The following is an 18,633-nucleotide window of genomic DNA, read 5'->3' as shown; positions in this document are numbered from 1 at the left end:
ATCGGTCGGACTCTCCTCTCCAATACCCTGGCGTAGGCCTTACCAGGGAGGCTGAGGAGTGTGATCCCCCTGTAGTTGGAACACACCCTCCGGTCCCCCTTCTTATAAAGGGGGACCACCACCCCAGTCTGCCAGTCCAGAGGCACTGTCCCCGACCGCCACGCAATGTTGAAGAGGCGTGTCAACCATGACAGCCCTACAACATCCAGACACTTGAGGTACTCAGGGCGGATCTCATCCACCCCCGAAGCCTTGCCACCGCGGAGCTTTTTAACCACCTCGGTGACTTCAGCCTGGGTGATGAAAGAGTCCAACCCCGAGTCCCCAGCCTCTGTTTCCACCACGGAATGCGTGATGGCAGGATTGAGGAGATCCTCGAAGTACTCCTTCCACCGCCCGATAATGTCCTCAGTCGAGGTCAGCAGTCTCCCGCCCCCACTATAAACAGTGTTGGCAAAGCACTGCTTCCCCCTCCTGAGGTGCCGGACGGTTTGCCAGAATCGCTTCGAGGCCAACCGGTAGTCCTTCTCCATGGCCTCACCGAACTCTTCCCAGGCCCGGGTTTTGCCTCTGCCACAGCCCGGGCCGCAGCACGCTTGGCCTCACGGTCCCCGTCAGCCGCCTCAGGAGTCCCACAAGCCAACCACAGCCGATAGGACTCCTTCTTCAGCTTAACAGCATCCCTTACTGCCGCTGTCCACCACCGGGTTCTGGGATTGCCGCCACGACAGGCACCGCAGACCTTACGGCCACAGCTATGGGCAGCAGCATCGACAATAGATGCAGAGAACATGGTCCACTCGGACTCTATGTCTCCAACATCCCCCGGGATCTGGTCGAAGCTCTCCCGGAGGTGGGAGTTGAATACATCCCTGGCCGAGGGCTCCGCCAGGCGTTCCCAGCAGACCCTCACTATGCGCTTGGGCCTGCCGAGTCTGTCCGCCTTTCTCCTCCTCCAGCGGATCCAACTCACCACCAGGTGATGATCAGTGGACAGCTCAGCCCCTCTCTTCACCCGAGTGTCCAAAACATGCGGCCGAAGGTCTGATGATACGACAACAAAGTCGATCATCGACCTCCTGCCTAGGGTGTCCTGGTGCCAAGTGCACTGATGGACACCCTTATGTTTGAACATGGTGTTCGTTATGGACAATCCGTGACTAGCACAGAAGTCCAATAACAAAACACCACTCGGATTCAGATCGGGGAGGCCATTCCTCCCGATCACGCCTCTCCAGGTGTCACTGTCGTTCCCCACGTGGGCGTTGAAGTCCCCCAGCAGAATAATGGAGTCCCCGGGAGGGGCACTATCCAGCACCCCCGACAGGGACGCCAAGAAGGCAGGGTACTCTGCACTACCACTCGGCCCGTAGGCTGAAATGATAGTCAGAGACCTCTCCCCAACCCGAAGGCGCAGGGATACAACCCTCTCATCCACTGGGGTAAACCCCAACACGAGACGGCTGAGCTGGGGGGCAACAAGCAAACCCACACCAGCCCGCCGCCTCTCCCCGTGGGCCACTCCAGAGTAGAAGAGAGTCCAACCCCTCTCAAGGAGATGGGTTTCAGAGCCCACACTGTGCGTGGAGGCGAGCCCAACTATTTCTAGTCGATATCTCTCGACCTCCCGCACAAGCTCAGGCTCCTTCCCCCCCAGCGAGGTGACATTCCACGTCCCTAGAGCCAGCCTAAGCATCCGGGGATCGGGCCGTTGAGGTCTCCACCTTCGTCCGCCACCCAATCCTCTTTGCACCGGTCCCTCACGGTTCCCCCTGCAGGTGGTGGGCCCACTGGGGGATGGCCTCGCGTCTCTCGTTCGGGCTTGGCCCGGCCGGGTCCCGCGAGGAGCAACCCGGCCACCAGGCGCTCTCCGATGAGTCCCGACCCCAGGCCTGGCTCCAGGGTGGGACCCCGGCTCCGCCGTACCGGGCAACGTCACTTGCCTCGATATTGTGTTCTTCATGAGGGGTTCTTGAACCATTCTTTGTCTGACCCATCACCTAGAACCTGTTTGCCATGGGAGACCCTACCAGGGGCATTTAGGCCCCAGACAACATAGCCTCTAGGATCATTTGAGCACTCAAACCCCTCCACCACGTTAAGGTGACGGTTCAAGGAGGGGCAATATTATTTTATTTGGTCATTTTGCCATTAGCTAGCATGCTTCAGTCATTTTGTTAACGTATCCTATCACCTGTATGCCAATGACATTCAGATATAATTGATTTTTAAGCCTGAACAGTTGAATAGGTGGACTGCCCTATTCTACTGTGTAACCAAAATAAGTGATTGTCTCAGTTGCAATTATTTTGCTCCAAATGTCAAAAAGACTGAGACGATAATCATAGCGCCAGCGGATTTACATCAAAGATTTATATAGGGAATATTTATAAGCTGCTGCATGGTCTCCGCTTAAATAGTATCTACTGTCTACACCTGCAGAAACATATATAACAGCAATGTTACCGAAAAGTGCATAGTACTAATGAATGCAAGCTGTATCTGGTGGTAACTGCGGCTCAATATAGAACATCTGTGTATCTCAGACTTTGTTAATTAATGACTTGATTTGTGACAATCGGATTGATTTATTTTGTTTCACAGAAACCTGGCTGCAGCAATAGGATTACGTTAATATTAATGAGTCAACTCCTTCTAAATGTTAACATTTTCTCATTCCTCGAAATACTGGGCGAGGAGGAGGAGTAGCAACCATCTTTCAGTCTGATTTACTGATTATTCCCAGGCCAATTGATAGCTACAATTCTTTAGAATATCTAACCTTTAGTTCTTCTTCTCCAAATTGCAAGGCACTAAAACCACTTCTGTTGGTGGCTTGTACCGTCCACCAGGCCCTTATTCTCAATGTTCAGTTCTCAGACTTATCTGATTTAGTGTTAAATGCGGATAATGTCATTATAGTGGGGAATTTTAACATTCATGTTGACACTGAAAGTGCCTAAATATAGCCTTTAATTCCATCCCAGACTCAAATGGCTTTGATCAAAGCATTAGCAAACCTACCTACCTTTGTCTTCATTGTCTGGACCTTGTGCTGACATATGGGATTGAGTGTAACGAAATAACAATATTTCCTTATAACCCTGTGCTGTCTGACTATTTTTAAACCTTTGAGCTTAATTTAACTGAGTACTCCACAACTGAAAGAAAATTTCATTATAGTAGATCATTATCAGACAATGCTGTAACAACATTTAAAGAATCTGTTCCATTTTGAATTTCCTCATTATTACAGAAAAACACAGATGACGGCAATGCTTTTCATCTTCCCCTTCACAAATTGATTCCCTTGTTCAAAGTGTTACTTCCTCATTGCGTGATGCATTAGACAATGCAGCCCCTTTGAAAATGAAGGTAATTATTCATAGGAGACTGACTCCCTGGTTTAATTCAGAGCTACGTACTTTAAGGCACAATATTAGAAAATTGGATAGAAAAAGATGCTCTACACACCTAGAGGATTCCTACTTAACCTGGAAAAAGACAGGGGTTGGACAATGAAACTGAAACACCTGGTTTTAGACCACAATAATTTATTAGTATGGTGTAGGACCTCCTTTTGCAGCCAATACAGCGTCAATTCGTCTTGGGAATGACATATACAAGTCCTGCACAGTGGTCAGAGGGATTTTAAGCCATTCTTCTTGCAGGATAGTGGCCAGGTCACTACGTGATACTGGTGGAGGTAAACGTTTCCTGACTCGCCTAGATCTGGTGACTGTGCAGGCCATGGGAGATGTTCAACTTCACTTTCATGTTCATCAAACCAATCTTTCACCAGTCTTGCAATCAATGTGCAATCAATGAGGACTGGCTATCAGGTTGGTCCAATTTAGCCATGAAACCTCCCACACTAAAATTACAGGTGTTTCAGTTTCATTGTCCAACCCCTGTAGTCTACTGTTTGGCAAGCTAGAACAGCGTATTTCTCATCAGTAATAGAAGAGAATAACAGTAATCCTAGGTACACCCTAGACTGGTTGCCAATCCATTGCAGGGCAACACAGAGACATAGAGGCAAACAACCATGCACACACTCATTCACACCTAAGGGCAATTTAGAGAGACCAATTAACCTAACAGTCATGTTTTCAGACTGTGGGAGGAAGCTGGAGTACCCGGTGAGAACCCACGCATGCACAGGGAGAACATGCAGAAAGACCCCTGGGCGGGAGTCAAACCCAGGACCTTCTTGCTGCAACGCAAAATAGTTGCTAATTAAATGTGTGAGCATTTACACAGCAATGATCAGTTTGAAGAGTTTCAGTCAGATTTCAGAGCTCATCATAGCACTGAAACAGCTCTGGTGAAAGTCACTAATGATATTCTTATGGCCTCAGATAATAGGACTTGTGTCTGTACTGGTTCTGTTAGATCTCAGTGCTGCATTTGATACAGTCAATCACAATATTCTGTTAGAAAGGCTGGAACGTGCTGTAGGGATCAGAGGAACAGCACTAGGCTGGTTTAAATCTTATTTGTCTGACAGATTCATGTAAATGATAAATCATCTTTAAACTCCAGGGTTAATTGTGTAGTACCACAAGGTTCAGTGCTTGGGCCAATTCTCTTGCTATTCTATATGCTTCCAATAGGTAAAATTATCAGGCAGCATGGATACATTTTCACTGTAATGCTGATGATACTCAGCTTTATTTATCCATAAATCCTGATGAGCCCAACCAGTTAGATAGACTACAACCATGTCTTGAAGACATAAAAACCTAGATGACTTTAACATTTTTGCTTCAAGACAGAAGTTGTTGTGTTTGGACCAGAATATTTGAAAAACGAAAACTGCTTAGTCAATCAATTAATGTGGATGGCATTAAATTGACCTCCGGTAATAAAGTAAAAATCCGTGGTGTTATTTTTCACCATTTAAATCTCATATTAAACTGGTTTGTAAGATTTCCTTCTTTTACCTCTGGAATATTGTCAAAATTAGAAACATCCTGTAGTTGGAGTGAAACTGAAAAACTAGACCATGTATTTGTTACTTCAAGGCTGGGCTATTGTAATTCTTTACTATCAGGATGTCCACAAAATGCAGTTAAAAGCCTTCAGCTGATCCAAAATGCTGCAGCAAGAGTTCTGATGAAAATTAAAACAAACATATTTGTCCTATTTTAGCTTTCCTTTATTGGCTCCCTGTTAAATCCAGAATAGAATTTAAAATTCTCCTCCTCACATATAAAGCCCTTAATGATCTAGCTCCATCATACATCAGAGATCTGATTGTTCCATAAGTTCCCAACAGAGCACTTCGTTCTCAGACTGCAGGTTTACTGGTGGTTCCTAGAGTCTCTAGAAGTAGAATGGGAGGCAGATCCTTTAGTTATCAGCCTCCTCTCCTGTGGAACCAGCTCCCAGTTTTAGTCCGTGAGGCAGACACCCTGTCTACTTTTAAGGCTAGGCTTAAAACTTTCCTTTTTGATAAAGCTTATAGTTAGACTGGCTTAGGTTATCCTGAGTAATCTCTGTAGTTATGCTGCTATAGGCTAGACTGCTGGAGGACATAATGACCACTTTCACTCTCTACATTCTCACACTACTCTCCAATTTTGCATTATTTGCTGTTATTTCCGCTTTTAACTCTCATGTTCTCTCTCTTTTCTTTCTCTTCCTGGAAGCTATACCTGCCTTGGCTCTGTGTTTAGCTGTGGCACCTTCCTGGAGGGGGACATCGGCCAAGCTGCTGCTGTCAACAACTTGATCCTCACCTTATGCAGATGATAAACTTGGCCCTGTCTTTCAGTGTTTAGCCCTGTCTTTCCTAGACATAGCTACTGGCTGAGCTTCTACTGTGATTAATGGTATGTGCTCTCTTTCATACTCTAGACCTGAAAACTGGCTCAGAGTTCATCTGCTTAGCTGTCTTTCTCTCCCAGATGAAGCCTCTAAAGGAGCTACAACCATTAACATTTATTTTTCTTTCCCATAGAAAGTACTCCTGGATCAGTGCTTCTGTGTTGTTTTTCTGTCTCTGCTCTGATCTCTCAAACCCCCAGTCGGTTGTGGCAGATGGCCACTCACATTGAGCCTGGTTCTGTTGGAGGTTTCTTCCTATTAAAAGGACGTTTTCCTCTCCACTGTCGCTACATGCATGCTCAGTATGAGGGATTGCTGCAAAGTCAACGCCAATGACTGTCCACTATTGCTACATGCTCATCCAGGAGGGGTGAATGCTGGAAGTCACTGACTCAATGCAATCTGCTGGGTTTCCTTAGATAGAAAAACCTTTTAACCACTTTGAATAATAAACTGAATCTGACTGCACTGTTTGCTAATTAGGATTAATTGGAATGTATGTACCGGACTTGAAATCTATATGATTCAATTGATTTGACTTTGTAAATTGCCTTGGGACGACATATGTTGTGAATTGGCACTATATAAATACAACTGAATTGAACTGAATTTTGAAATTATGCAGACACTGTCCTGGTCTGTTGCAATAAAGAGAGAGCTGGGCTCAAAAGTGAAATTTTTAATTCACCACCATCCATTCCTCATCCATGATGAGCTGCCGGTAAAGACCAAAAGAATTAGATTGCAGATATGGTATGAAAACAGCATTCAGGAAGAACCCACAGTGGAATCATTGCTTCCCACCGACAAAGGAACCTATTGAGTTGGTTTGGGAATCAGGTGAAGCTGCCCTGTAGGCATCTTCCTAGGATGGTGTTTTGGATAAGTCCCACTGGGATTGGGCATCAGGGAATATCAGGGACCAGCTGGAAAGATTATATAGCAAGACAAAGAAGATGTCGTCAGTGTATGGGGCAGGCAGTCTCCCACTGTCAATTCTATTAGTGATCTTGTTGGTTCTGACCCTTGGCACGAGTGAAATCAAGTCAATGTTGGTGTATGATCGCCAGAGATTATTGGATCTAAGGCTTTTTGTCAATGATGTGGTTACTTTTGATACATGGGAATAGAAAATCTTCCCCCCAGTTAATAATCCGACAGCTCAGAGCTGTCAGATTATTAACCCTTTCACGGCCAGCCAGTTCTTGTAGGTTTTTTATCAGCTCTGTCCACTTGCATCAACTGATGCAGAGGAGCTAAGTTCTTGACTTCACTCATCCTGCGAAACTGTACTGAACACTGGCTAGCTTAAAGATCAAACAGCCAAGAGCTAAATCTGAACCTTGGCTTAATGAAAGGACTTGAGCTGTCAGAAAGGAATGTCGCAGAGCAGCACCCAGGTGGAGAAAAGACAAGCTGCAGGTCTGTCTTCAGATTTTCAAAGACTGTTGGCGAGGTTACCAGGACAGGGTTAAAGAGGCCGAAAGGGAACACTTTTTTTAACTTAATGTCACAGCCATAACCTTCGTGTGCTTTTTACTACTACTGACTCTTTTCTTAATGCCCCACAGAATGTTGGTTTTGAAGCCTATACTTTATTGTGCAATAATTTTATGCAGTTTTTTATTGATAAGGTAAACTCCTTAAGGGCTCTCATCTTATGCCCAGACTGACTCCTTGCTCTGCTGTTTTTAATCAGTTTGAGCCTATGACTCTGTCATTGTTAGAAGATGTGGCTGCCCAGATTAAGCTCTCTGGTTCTCCATGTGATGTTTTTCCACCATGCATTTTTACAAAGGGTTTTCCCTTGTTTTAAGCACTTGGTTCTTTTTAAGAGTAGTCTGTTAACTGGTGTAGTTTTTGCTAATTTCAAATATGCTGCGGTGCAGCCCCTGTTAAAGCAACCTGGCCTCGATCCCACTGTGTTGGGGAATTTCAAGTCCATCTCCAAGCTTCCCTTACTATCAAAAATCTTGGAGAAAATTGTTTTTTCACAGTAAAAATCCTTTTTTGATGAATATAACATAATGGATGTTTTTCAGTCTTGTACTATGAAGTGTTTTAAAACACTTCATAGTACAAGTAGGCATTGGTGCCACTATTCTGAAGAGGCTTAGGTCCAATCTGGCAGACAGAACATTTTCCATAAAGGTTGAAGGGTTTGAAACATCTTCTGCTCCTCTGTCATGAGGGGTCCCTAGGGACTTAATTTTAGGGCCTTTGGTCTTTTCTTTATACCTCCTTCCCCTGGGGTCTATTTTCAGAAAATATGGCATCTTCCTCCATTGTTATGCTGATGATTGCCAAATCATCCTGGGTCCATCAACCCTCTATTATCTTGTTTTGATTATATTAAAGCTTGGATGGCTTTAAATCCCCTTACTTTCAATGAATAAAGACTGAAGTACTTGTCTTTGAACCTAGTGGAGCATGTCAGACCCCTCCTGTTAATTTAGACCCCCTGGCAATGTATCTTAAGTACATAAGACGTATGTTTAACTTCTCCACCAATACATTCCTGCTTGGTCACTTCGATCCGCTGACCATGTGCTTCTGGTCATTCCCAGTTCCAAGTAGAAGCTTAGAGGGGATAGGGCCTTCTCTATTGGGGCCCCTAGGTTGTGGAATGCTTTATCTTTGCACATTCGACAGGCCGCCAGACTGTCTATTTTTAAAACTCGTGTAAAAACGTATCCATACTCATTTGCCTTCAACCCAACTGAGACTCGATTTCACCCAACTTTTTTAGGTATTGATTTTATCCATTTTATTGTCTGTTTTATGTTTGGTATTGAGTTTTTAAGTTATTTACATTGTTGTGTGTTAGCTTTATTATTTTATCCCATGTTTTTTCTTAGCTTAATTGTCCCCGATGTTCAGCACTTTGTTTCAGCTGTTGCTGGTGTTAAAGTGCTTTATAAATATGATGATATCCCCAGACCGGTGGGGAGACACCTAGAAGTCCCCCTGCACATGGGTTGTAAGAAAGATTGAAAGTATGAGACTGCTTTTGAGGTAAAAGCAATGGTTGGTTTAAATGTAGGATACAGCGACCTGCAGATGAAGAGGAATAACCAGCCCTTTTCAGTTCAGAAGAATCCTGAAGGGAAAAAAAGAAAATGCTGAGACTGAGAAATGGTGTCATAACCAGATACAGAAATCCAATGACATGGTTTTGTTTAACTAGTTTATAAATTCTGCACTCAGACCCAACACCATGCTGAGGTCTCAAATAACTATTGACAGCAGAGAAAATGAAAGTGTTTTAAAAAAGGGACCATATCATGCTGTGAAATGAAAACAACACATATGTCCCCATTTTTATGAATTATTAAGACTTTTCTAAATAGCATTGGAGACAAAATAACAGCAGGGAAATGTCGTGCAATAGATAGATAAATAATCCAACCAATAAACACTAAAAGAGGAAAAAACTGAGCAAAAAGAGGAGTGACTTTAATCTCTCTGTTATACAATTCACAACAAGAATCCCACTTAGTCTCTTAGAATCAATAAAATGGGGAAAAAAGCAAACTGTGCATGCCCTGCAACAGCGCTGACAACAAGACACCTATTCTCTGTTTATTGGGCAGTGTGTGAAAGAGAGAGTTAGAACATATAGTGCAAAGTCAGGCATTACTACTTTCCTGAGAGCATAATACATCATGATGAATGCAACCTCAACTGAAGGGGTGATCCCAAAGTTCAGTAAAATGAGTGCTTGAAGATAAAAGCATACACAGCAACAAGCAGTTTCACTGAAATTTCTGCCTCTGTGAAAACTGGTGGAAGTCATGAGAAATCCCTGGAAAAATCCAAAACCTTAAAACTTTACGCCCCTGGTGCCAATCAAGTTCTACAGGTCCTTCTCAAAATATTAGCATATTGTGATAAAGTTCATTATTTTCCATAATGTCATGATGAAAATTTAACATTCATATATTTTAGATTCATTGCACACTAACTGAAATATTTCAGGTCTTTTATTGTCTTAATACGGATGATTTTGGCATACAGCTCATGAAAATCCAAAACTCCTATCTCACAAAATTAGCATATTTCATCCGACCAATAAAAGAAAAGTGTTTTTAATACAAAAAACGTCAACCTTCAAATAATCATGTACAGTTATGCACTCAATACTTGGTCGGGAATCCTTTCGCAGAAATGACTGCTTCAATGCGGCGTGGCATGGAGGCAATCAGCCTGTGGCACTGCTGAGGTCTTATGGAGGCCCAGGATGCTTCGATAGCGGCCTTTAGCTCATCCAGAGTGTTGGGTCTTGAGTCTCTCAACGTTCTCTTCACAATATCCCACAGATTCTCTATGGGGTTCAGGTCAGGAGAGTTGGCAGGCCAATTGAGCACAGTGATACCATGGTCAGTAAACCATTTACCAGTGGTTTTGGCACTGTGAGCAGGTGCCAGGTCGTGCTGAAAAATGAAATCTTCATCTCCATAAAGCTTTTCAGCAGATGGAAGCATGAAGTGCTCCAAAATCTCCTGATAGCTAGCTGCATTGACCCTGCCCTTGATAAAACACAGTGGACCAACACCAGCAGCTGGCACGGCACCCCAGACCATCACTGACTGTGGGTACTTGACACTGGACTTCTGGCATTTTGGCATTTCCTTCTCCCCAGTCTTCCTCCAGACTCTGGCACCTTGATTTCCGAATGACATGCAGAATTTGCTTTCATCCGAAAAAAGTACTTTGGACCACTGAGCAACAGTCCAGTGCTGCTTCTCTGTAGCCCAGTTCAGGCGCTTCTGCCGCTGTTTCGGGTTCAAAAGTGGCTTGACCTGGGGAATGCGGCACCTGTAGCCCATTTCCTGCACACGCCTGTGCACGGTGGCTCTGGATGTTTCTACTCCAGACTCAGTCCACTGCTTCCGCAGGTCCCCCAAGGTCTGGAATCGGCCCTTCTCCACAATCTTCCTCAGGGTCTGGTCACCTCTTCTCGTTGTGCAGCGTTTTCTGCCACACTTTTTCCTTCCCACAGACTTCCCACTGAGGTGCCTTGATACAGCACTCTGGGAACTGCCTATTCGTTCAAAAATTTCTTTCTGTGTCTTACCCTCTTGCTTGAGGGTGTCAATAGTGGCCTTCTGGACAGCGGTCAGGTCAGCAGTCTTACCCATGATTGGGGTTTTGAGTGATGAACCAGGCTGGAAGTTTTAAAGGCCTCATGAATCTTTTGCAGGTGTTTAGAGTTAACTCGTTAATTCAGATGATTAGGTTCATAGCTCGTTTAGAGACCCTTTTAATGATATGCTAATTTTGTGAGATAGGAATTTTGGGTTTTCATGAGCTGTATGTCAAAATCATCTGTATTAAGACAATAAAAGACCTGAAATATTTCAATTAGTGTGCAATGAATCTAAAATATATGAATGTTAAATTTTCATCATGACATTATGGAAAATAATTAACTTTATCACAATATGCTAATATTTTGAGAAGGACCTGTACTTAAACATATGAGTGGCAGGAGCTTCATGACAGCAGGCGAGTTTGCTTCTGAAGCTTGGCAATGATGTTACAAAGAATACTGTGGCTCGAAATGAGGCTGTCCGATTATCATTACGGAGGCATACAAAGCAATGATTCAGCAGCAGGGGGATTTGCTGTAAATTGCATCGAGGCTGCGATTCAGTGGAGAAAATGACACAATAATCCACACCTCTTTAAAGACAATGCTTTTTAAACGCGAAATGCCTCAGACAGAAATACTTTTTTTTCTGCTTTCAACTTGAAGGCATGAAGGGGAACAATCAGTTCACTTATAGCCACTGAATGTTCGGACCTGTTTATAGCACGGATGCAACAGAGAGTACAGGTCCTTCTCAAAATATTAGCATATTGTGATAAAGTTCATTATTTTCCATAATGTCATGATGAAAATTTAACATTCATATATTTTAGATTCATTGCACACTAACTGAAATATTTCAGGTCTTTTATTGTCTTAATACGGATAATTTTGGCATACACCTCATGAAAACCCAAAATTCCTATCTCACAAAATTAGCATATTTCATCCGACCAATAAAAGAAAAGTGTTTTTAATACAAAAAACGTCAACCTTCAAATAATCATGTACAGTTATGCACTCAATACTTGGTCGGGAATCCTTTTGCTTTTTCTATTTCCTGCACACGCCTGTGCACGGTGGCTCTGGAAATTTCTACTCCAGACTCAGTCCACTGCTTCCGCAGGTCCCCCAAGGTCTGGAATCGGCCCTTCTCCACAATCTTCCTCAGGGTCCGGTCACCTCTTCTCGTTGTGCAGCGTTTTCTGCCACACTTTTTCCTTCCCACAGACTTCCCACTGAGGTGCCTTGATACAGCACTCTGGGAACTGCCTATTCGTTCAGAAATTTCTTTCTGTGTCTTACCCTCTTGCTTGAGGGTGTCAATAGTGTCCTTCTGGACAACAGTCAAGTCGGCAGTCTTACCCATGATTGGGGTTTTGAGTGATGAACCAGGCTGTGAGTTTTAAAGGCCTCAGGAATCTTTTGCAGGTGTTTAGAGTTAACTTGTTGATTCAGATGATTAGGTTCATAGCTCGTTTAGAGACCCTTTAAATGATATGCTAATTTTGTGAGATAGGAATTTTGGGTTTTCATGAGCTCTATGCCAAAATCATCCATATTAAGACAATAAAAGACCTGAAATATTTCAGTTAGTGTGCAATGAATCTAAAATATATGAATGTTAAATTTGATTTAATGAACTTCATCACAATATGCTAATATTTTGAGAAGGGCCTGTATATTCAGTATGCATCTACATTGTGGAGTCAATGTTTTTAGCACTAATGGAAGATTTTCATTATGCATTCATAATTTTTTTAGAATTTGATTCAGAAGGAATAATTTGATTCAAATACACAATCATTAATTTGAAGAAAAAACAGTATCTTAAGAAAAAGTTGAATGATGCCTGTCCTACCACTACGTGAAAATGTGGAGTTTGCTAAGGTTACATGACACTAAAAGGAGCTTTTTAGCAACAAACACACCAGATCAATTTGCTGTGAAACGAAGGATTCATATGTGGAAAAGTCCCTCATGTCCAGTGCTAAGTATCGTTAATGATCTGTGATGCTGTAGGCCAGTTTCTCTCTCAAAGGTTCAGGAAAAGGGGCCCCTGCATCATAGACTCTTTGAAATAAAAGAAGACGGTTGTACAAATGCCACATTTCAAGGTGCTTCAGCAATAAAATATGTATTTATTTTAGAGCTTTTTACACAACTTTGCATTAGGTGCCAATAAATATGGCTGAGACTGTATGACACCGAAGCAAAGCAGTATTTCTGGGCTCAGCTTAACCCCACCATGACACATGAGAAACTTTAGACTTCATATTCACATTTTGCATGTGAGTCAGTCATTGCATTGGAATGATTTGGTGTCCAGAGACGAGTAAATAACCAAACACAGCATCTCACACTGCCTCTGCACCTTACGTTAGGGGCTCAAAATAGACCAGAAACTGCATTTATTCCTGTTATCATTTTTTCTCCAAAACATCTCTCCTGAGATCAATTTGCCATGGAAAAGTTATCGCTCCAGAAGGCACAGCTATCCCAGGATCCCCTCACCAAGAAAATGTAGTGATTATAAAGAGCTGTGATAGCCATTATTTTCTATTAGTTCAGTATTCTGGACTATGAAGCAAAGTATGCCTTGTTTATTTCTTTTAGGAGTAAAATCATGAATTGTTTCTATCTACTTACATAATCTGAAATGGAAAGGGAATCTGTGAGCCAGTTACTTGTACCAGTGACTGAACAGCACAGGTGAGAAGCTTAACATGCCTACATACAGTGGGAAGAACAAGTATTTGAAACACTGCCGATTTTGCAGGTTTTGCCACTTGCAAAGCATGTAGAGGTCTTTCATTTTTATCATAGGTACTCTTCAACTGTGAGTGACAGAATCTAAAACTAAAATCCAGAACATCACATTGTGTGATTTTTAAGTAATTAATTTACATTTTATTGTGTAAGTATTTGATACATCAGAAAAACCAAACTTAATATTTGGTACAGAAAGCTTTGTTTGCCATTACAGATATCAGACGTTTCCTGTAGTTCTTGAGAAGGTTTGCAGACATTGCAGCAGGGATTTTGGACCACTCCTCCATACAGATGTTCTCCAGATCCTTCAGGTTTCAGGGCTGTCGCTGGGTAATATGGACTTTCAGCTCCCTCCAAAGATTTTTGATTGGGTTCGGGTCTGGAGACTGGCTGGGCCACTCCAGGACCTTGAGGTGCTTCTTAGTTGCCCTGGCTGTGTGCTTTGGTTCATTGTCATGCTGGAAGACCCAGCCACGACCCATCTTCAATGCCCTTACTGAGGGAAGAAGGTTGTTGGCTAACATCTCCTGATACATGGCCCCATCCATCCTCCCCTCAATACGGTGCAGTCGTCTTGTCCCCTTTGCAGAAAAGCATCCTCAAAGAATGATGTTTCCACCTCCATGCTTCACGGTAGGGATGGTGTTCTTGGGGTTGTACTCATCCTTTTTCTTCCTCCAAACACAGTGAGTGAAGTTTCGACCTAAAAGCTCTATTTTTGTCTCCTCAGACCAAATGACCTTCTCCCATTCCTCCTCTAGATTGTCCATATGATCATTGGGAAACTTCAGACGGACCTGGACATGCGCTGGCTTGCGCAGGGGGACCTTGCGTGCGCTGCAGGATTTAATCCATGGTGGCGTAGTGTCTTATTTAATGGTCTTCTTTGAGACTGTGGTCCCAGTTCTCTTCAGGTCACTGACTAGGTCCTGCCGTGTAGTTCTGGGCTGATCCCTCACCCTTCTTCATGATCATTGATGCCTCACAAGGTGAGATCTTTGACCGTCATCTTAAACTTCTTCCATTTTCTTATAATTGGGCCAACATTTGTTGCCTTCTCACCAAGCTGCTTGGCTATTTTCCTGTAGCCCATCCCAGCCTTGTGCTGGTCTACTATTCTATCCCTCATGTCCTTACACAGCTCTCTGGTCTTGGCTGTTGTGGAGAGGTTGGAGTTTGTTTGACTGAGTGTGTGGACAGGTGTATTTTACACAGATAACGAGTTCAAACAGGTGCAGTTAATACAGGTAATGAACAGGATGGCTTCTTAAAGAAGAACTAACAGGTCTGTGAGACCCGGGATTCTTACTGGTTGCGATAAAATGCTAATTAATTACTTAAAAATCAAATAATCTGATTTTCTGGATTTTAGTTTTAGATTCCATCACTCACTGTTGAGTACATATGATAAAAATTAAAGACTTCTACAAGTGGGAAAACCTGCAAAATCAGCAGTGTATCAAATACTTGCCCTCCCCACTGTAGGTATGTGTTTACGTTATTTCAAATACCGTTTACTTTGTACAACATTACTTATAGGATTTAATAAATAAATCAATTTAAAATAAAGAATATGTGTAAAAAGTAAATACTTTAAGTTGTCAAAGCAGCCAGTTTTTCAGCTTCAAACTAAATTTGACCATCAGTTGCGATAAAAAAACACTGACACCTAATATTATGTCAAACTGCAATAACTCCAGATGTGACTGAAACACATTTATATTTAAGAAAGTTAACTTTTAGTTTTGACCAATAGGTTAGCGTACTCCGACGCCTTCTTAGAGAAAGCAGAGTTAGGGAATGCTGTTGCACAGCAGAAACTGCTACTGAGGGTTATAATGACTGAAATAGAGAGGCATGTTTCTTAGTTTTGCTTCATAGTGGTTTATTTTGTTCCCTGTTGTTAAAACAATCTCTAATAAACACACATTTTCCTACAATGAAGCAGCCAAGGCTTGAAACTGTAGAGCAGGTTTAACCATTCCTGTTTTCTTAACAAGATAGGTTAAACTAAACCTTAGTTCAGATCCAGCTGAACTCAACATGACATGCAATAGAACTAAAGTGGTGATAAGACACTGGTTCAACTCTCTAAGTCCACCAAAAGTTACTGACTCTGCGCAATATCAAGTAAAGCAGCTGGCACTGCAATAAGGCGACCAATCACAATGAAGAAGCAAAGCGAAAGCTGATCACAAACTAAAAAAGATGGGAAATCCGCTAATTAATACAATTATCAACATCACATAGTTGACCATTAATTTTATTATCTATGCACATTGAGTCCAAATGTATTTTGTTCCAACTGAGACATGGACTGAACAGAAGCCAATATCCCACTTTGAAGCATGGAGGAGTAAGTGTGATGCTGTGGGGTTCAGATTTTTGTTAATGTACATAAAACAGACATTTTTATTTAGTATGGATATAAAAACTACCTGTCACATGTCCATAAATCAAGTTTGAATGTAGTAGTACCACTTTGTTTTGAAACAAGGCGATGACCCAACACCACCCTCCAGGCTTTTACATAAAAACTATGAAGGAGCAAGCAATGAAACCACATGACCTTCACAACAACACATACTGAACTCAGTTCTGATGACTTGGGCTGTAAAAAGCTCCACAAGTTCTCAGGATATCTGGGAACACATTTAACTCACTCAGAACAACCTATCCAACACTCTACTTGGGGTTTATCTCTTAATGTAGCAAACATAATGAAGACAAACAGGCATCACCGCCTTCTAGCATCTTCAAGCAACCCATTAAAACTTTTAATTAAGTTCACTAAATACACTGCTCAAAAAAATAAAAGGAACAATCAAATAATACATCCTAGATCTGAATGAATGAAATATTCTCATTGAATACTTTGTTCTGTACAAAGTTGAATGTGCTGACAACAAAATCACACAAAAATCATCAATGGAAATCAAATTTATTAACCAATGGAGGCCTGGATTTGGAGTCACACGCAAAATTAAAGTGGAAAAACACACTAGAGGCTGATCCAACTTTGATGTAATGTTCTTAAAACAAGTCAAAATGAGGCTCAGTATTGTGTGTGGCCTCCACGTGCCTGTATGACCTCCCTACAACACCTGGGCATGCTCCTGATGAGAAGGTGGATGGTCTCCTGAGGGATCTCCTCCCAGACCTGGACTAAAGCATCCGCCAACTCCTGGACAGTCTGTGGTGCAACGTGATGTTGGTGGATGGAGCGAGACATGATGTCCCAGATGTGCTCAATCGGATTCAGGTCTGGGGAACGGGCGGGCCAGTCCATAGCTTCAATGTCTTCATCTTGCAGGAACTGCTGACAGACTCCAGCCACATGAGGTCTAGCATTGTCCTGCATTAGGAGGAACCCAGGGCCAACCGCACCAGCATATGGTCTCACAAGGGGTCTGAGGATCTCATCTCGGTACCTAATGGCAGTCAGGCTACCTCTGGCGAGCACAAGAGGGCCAAACGGCCCTCCAAAGAAATGCCACCCCACACCATTACTGACTCACTGCCAAACCGGTCATGCTGAAGGATGTTGCAGGCAGCAGATCGCTCTCCACGGTGTCTCCAGACTCTGTCACGTCTGTCACATGTGCTCAGTGTGAACCTGCTTTCATCTGTGAAGAGCACAGGGCACCAGTGGCGAATTTGCCAATCCTGGTGTTCTCTGGCAAATGCCAAGCGTCCTGCACGGTGTTGGGCTGTGAGCACAACCCCCATTTGTGGACGTCGGGCCCTCATACCATCCTCATGGAGTCGGTTTCTAACCGTTTGTGCAGATACATGCACATTTGTGGCCTGATGGAGGTCATTTTGCAGGGCTCTGGCAGTGCTCCTCCTGTTCCTCCTTGCACAAAGGCGGAGGTAGTGGTCCTGCTGCTGGGTTGTTGCCCTCCTACGGCCTCCTCCACGTCTCCTGGTGTACTGGCCTGTCTCCTGGTAGCGCCTCCAGGCTCTGGACACTACGCTAACAGACACAGCAAACCTTCTTGCCACAGCTCGCATTGATGTGCCATCCAGGATGAGCTGCACTACCTGAGCCACTTGTGTGGGTTGTAGAGTCTGTCTCATGCTACCACGAGTGTGAAAGCACCACCAACATTCAAAAGTGACCAAAACATCAGCGAGAAATCATAGGTCCTGAGAAGTGGTCTGTGGTCCCCACCTGCAGAACCACTCCTTTATTGAGTGTGTCTTGCTATTCGCCAAAGATTTCCCCCTGTTGTCTATTCCATTTGCACAACAGCATGTGAAATTGATTGTCAATCAGTGTTGCTTCCTAAGTGGACAGTTTGATTTCACAGAAGTTTGATTTACTTGGAGTTATATTGTGTTGTTTAAGTGTTCCCTTTATTTTTTTGAGCAGTGTATTTATGACTCAGCAATGTGTTTACAGCAGAAAAACCCTTCAATTTGGCTGGGCCAGAAATCTACACAGGCTTAAATTCAGAGCTTGACATATACCTGCACCACCTCCCACCCACATGGAGGGGATTTATTCTAACAATGACCTTTTCTAACATGACACTGCGGCTTGTTGAAGAAGTGGGATGGCAGAGAATAGTACTCTGAGCCTAAAACGTTATACATGAAATGGTGGTTCATTATAACAAATAGCACTTCTCAACAGTGAGTTTGTTTGGAAAGAAAATCCTTTTGCCAGCAGCAAAACAGTAGCTGCAGGATATTTCTCCCTTGATGTGTGCTAAAACAGAGTGGACAATAATTTCCATCTTGCATCATTTATAAAATGCTTGTCTTAACAACAGTTAGTACAGCCTGAGCAGTTTGCCTGTGTTTACTAGGTAAGCTTTTATCTTCCATTCCGTCTCCTACTTCTCCTTCCCTTAAATCTCCTGCTTAGTTGCCAAACAAGGATTAAACTTCCCTCTATTGTGTGGCTAGTGGACCTTGCTTAAAAAAAAAAA

The 18,633-nt window shown here is 43.0% G+C and overlaps 1 protein-coding gene across 3 annotated transcripts in view; it reads right to left on the bottom strand.

Annotated features, from left to right (window-relative positions):
• The window catches only part of trappc9 (trafficking protein particle complex subunit 9), a 319,159-nt gene that overhangs the window by 281,317 nt on the left and 19,209 nt on the right, over positions 1–18,633 (bottom strand). The window lies entirely within an intron of this gene.

Source organism: Girardinichthys multiradiatus, chromosome 13, assembly GCF_021462225.1.
Source record: "Girardinichthys multiradiatus isolate DD_20200921_A chromosome 13, DD_fGirMul_XY1, whole genome shotgun sequence".
Taxonomy (NCBI): domain Eukaryota; kingdom Metazoa; phylum Chordata; class Actinopteri; order Cyprinodontiformes; family Goodeidae; genus Girardinichthys; species Girardinichthys multiradiatus.
This window is presented reverse-complemented; position numbering and strand designations above follow the sequence as displayed.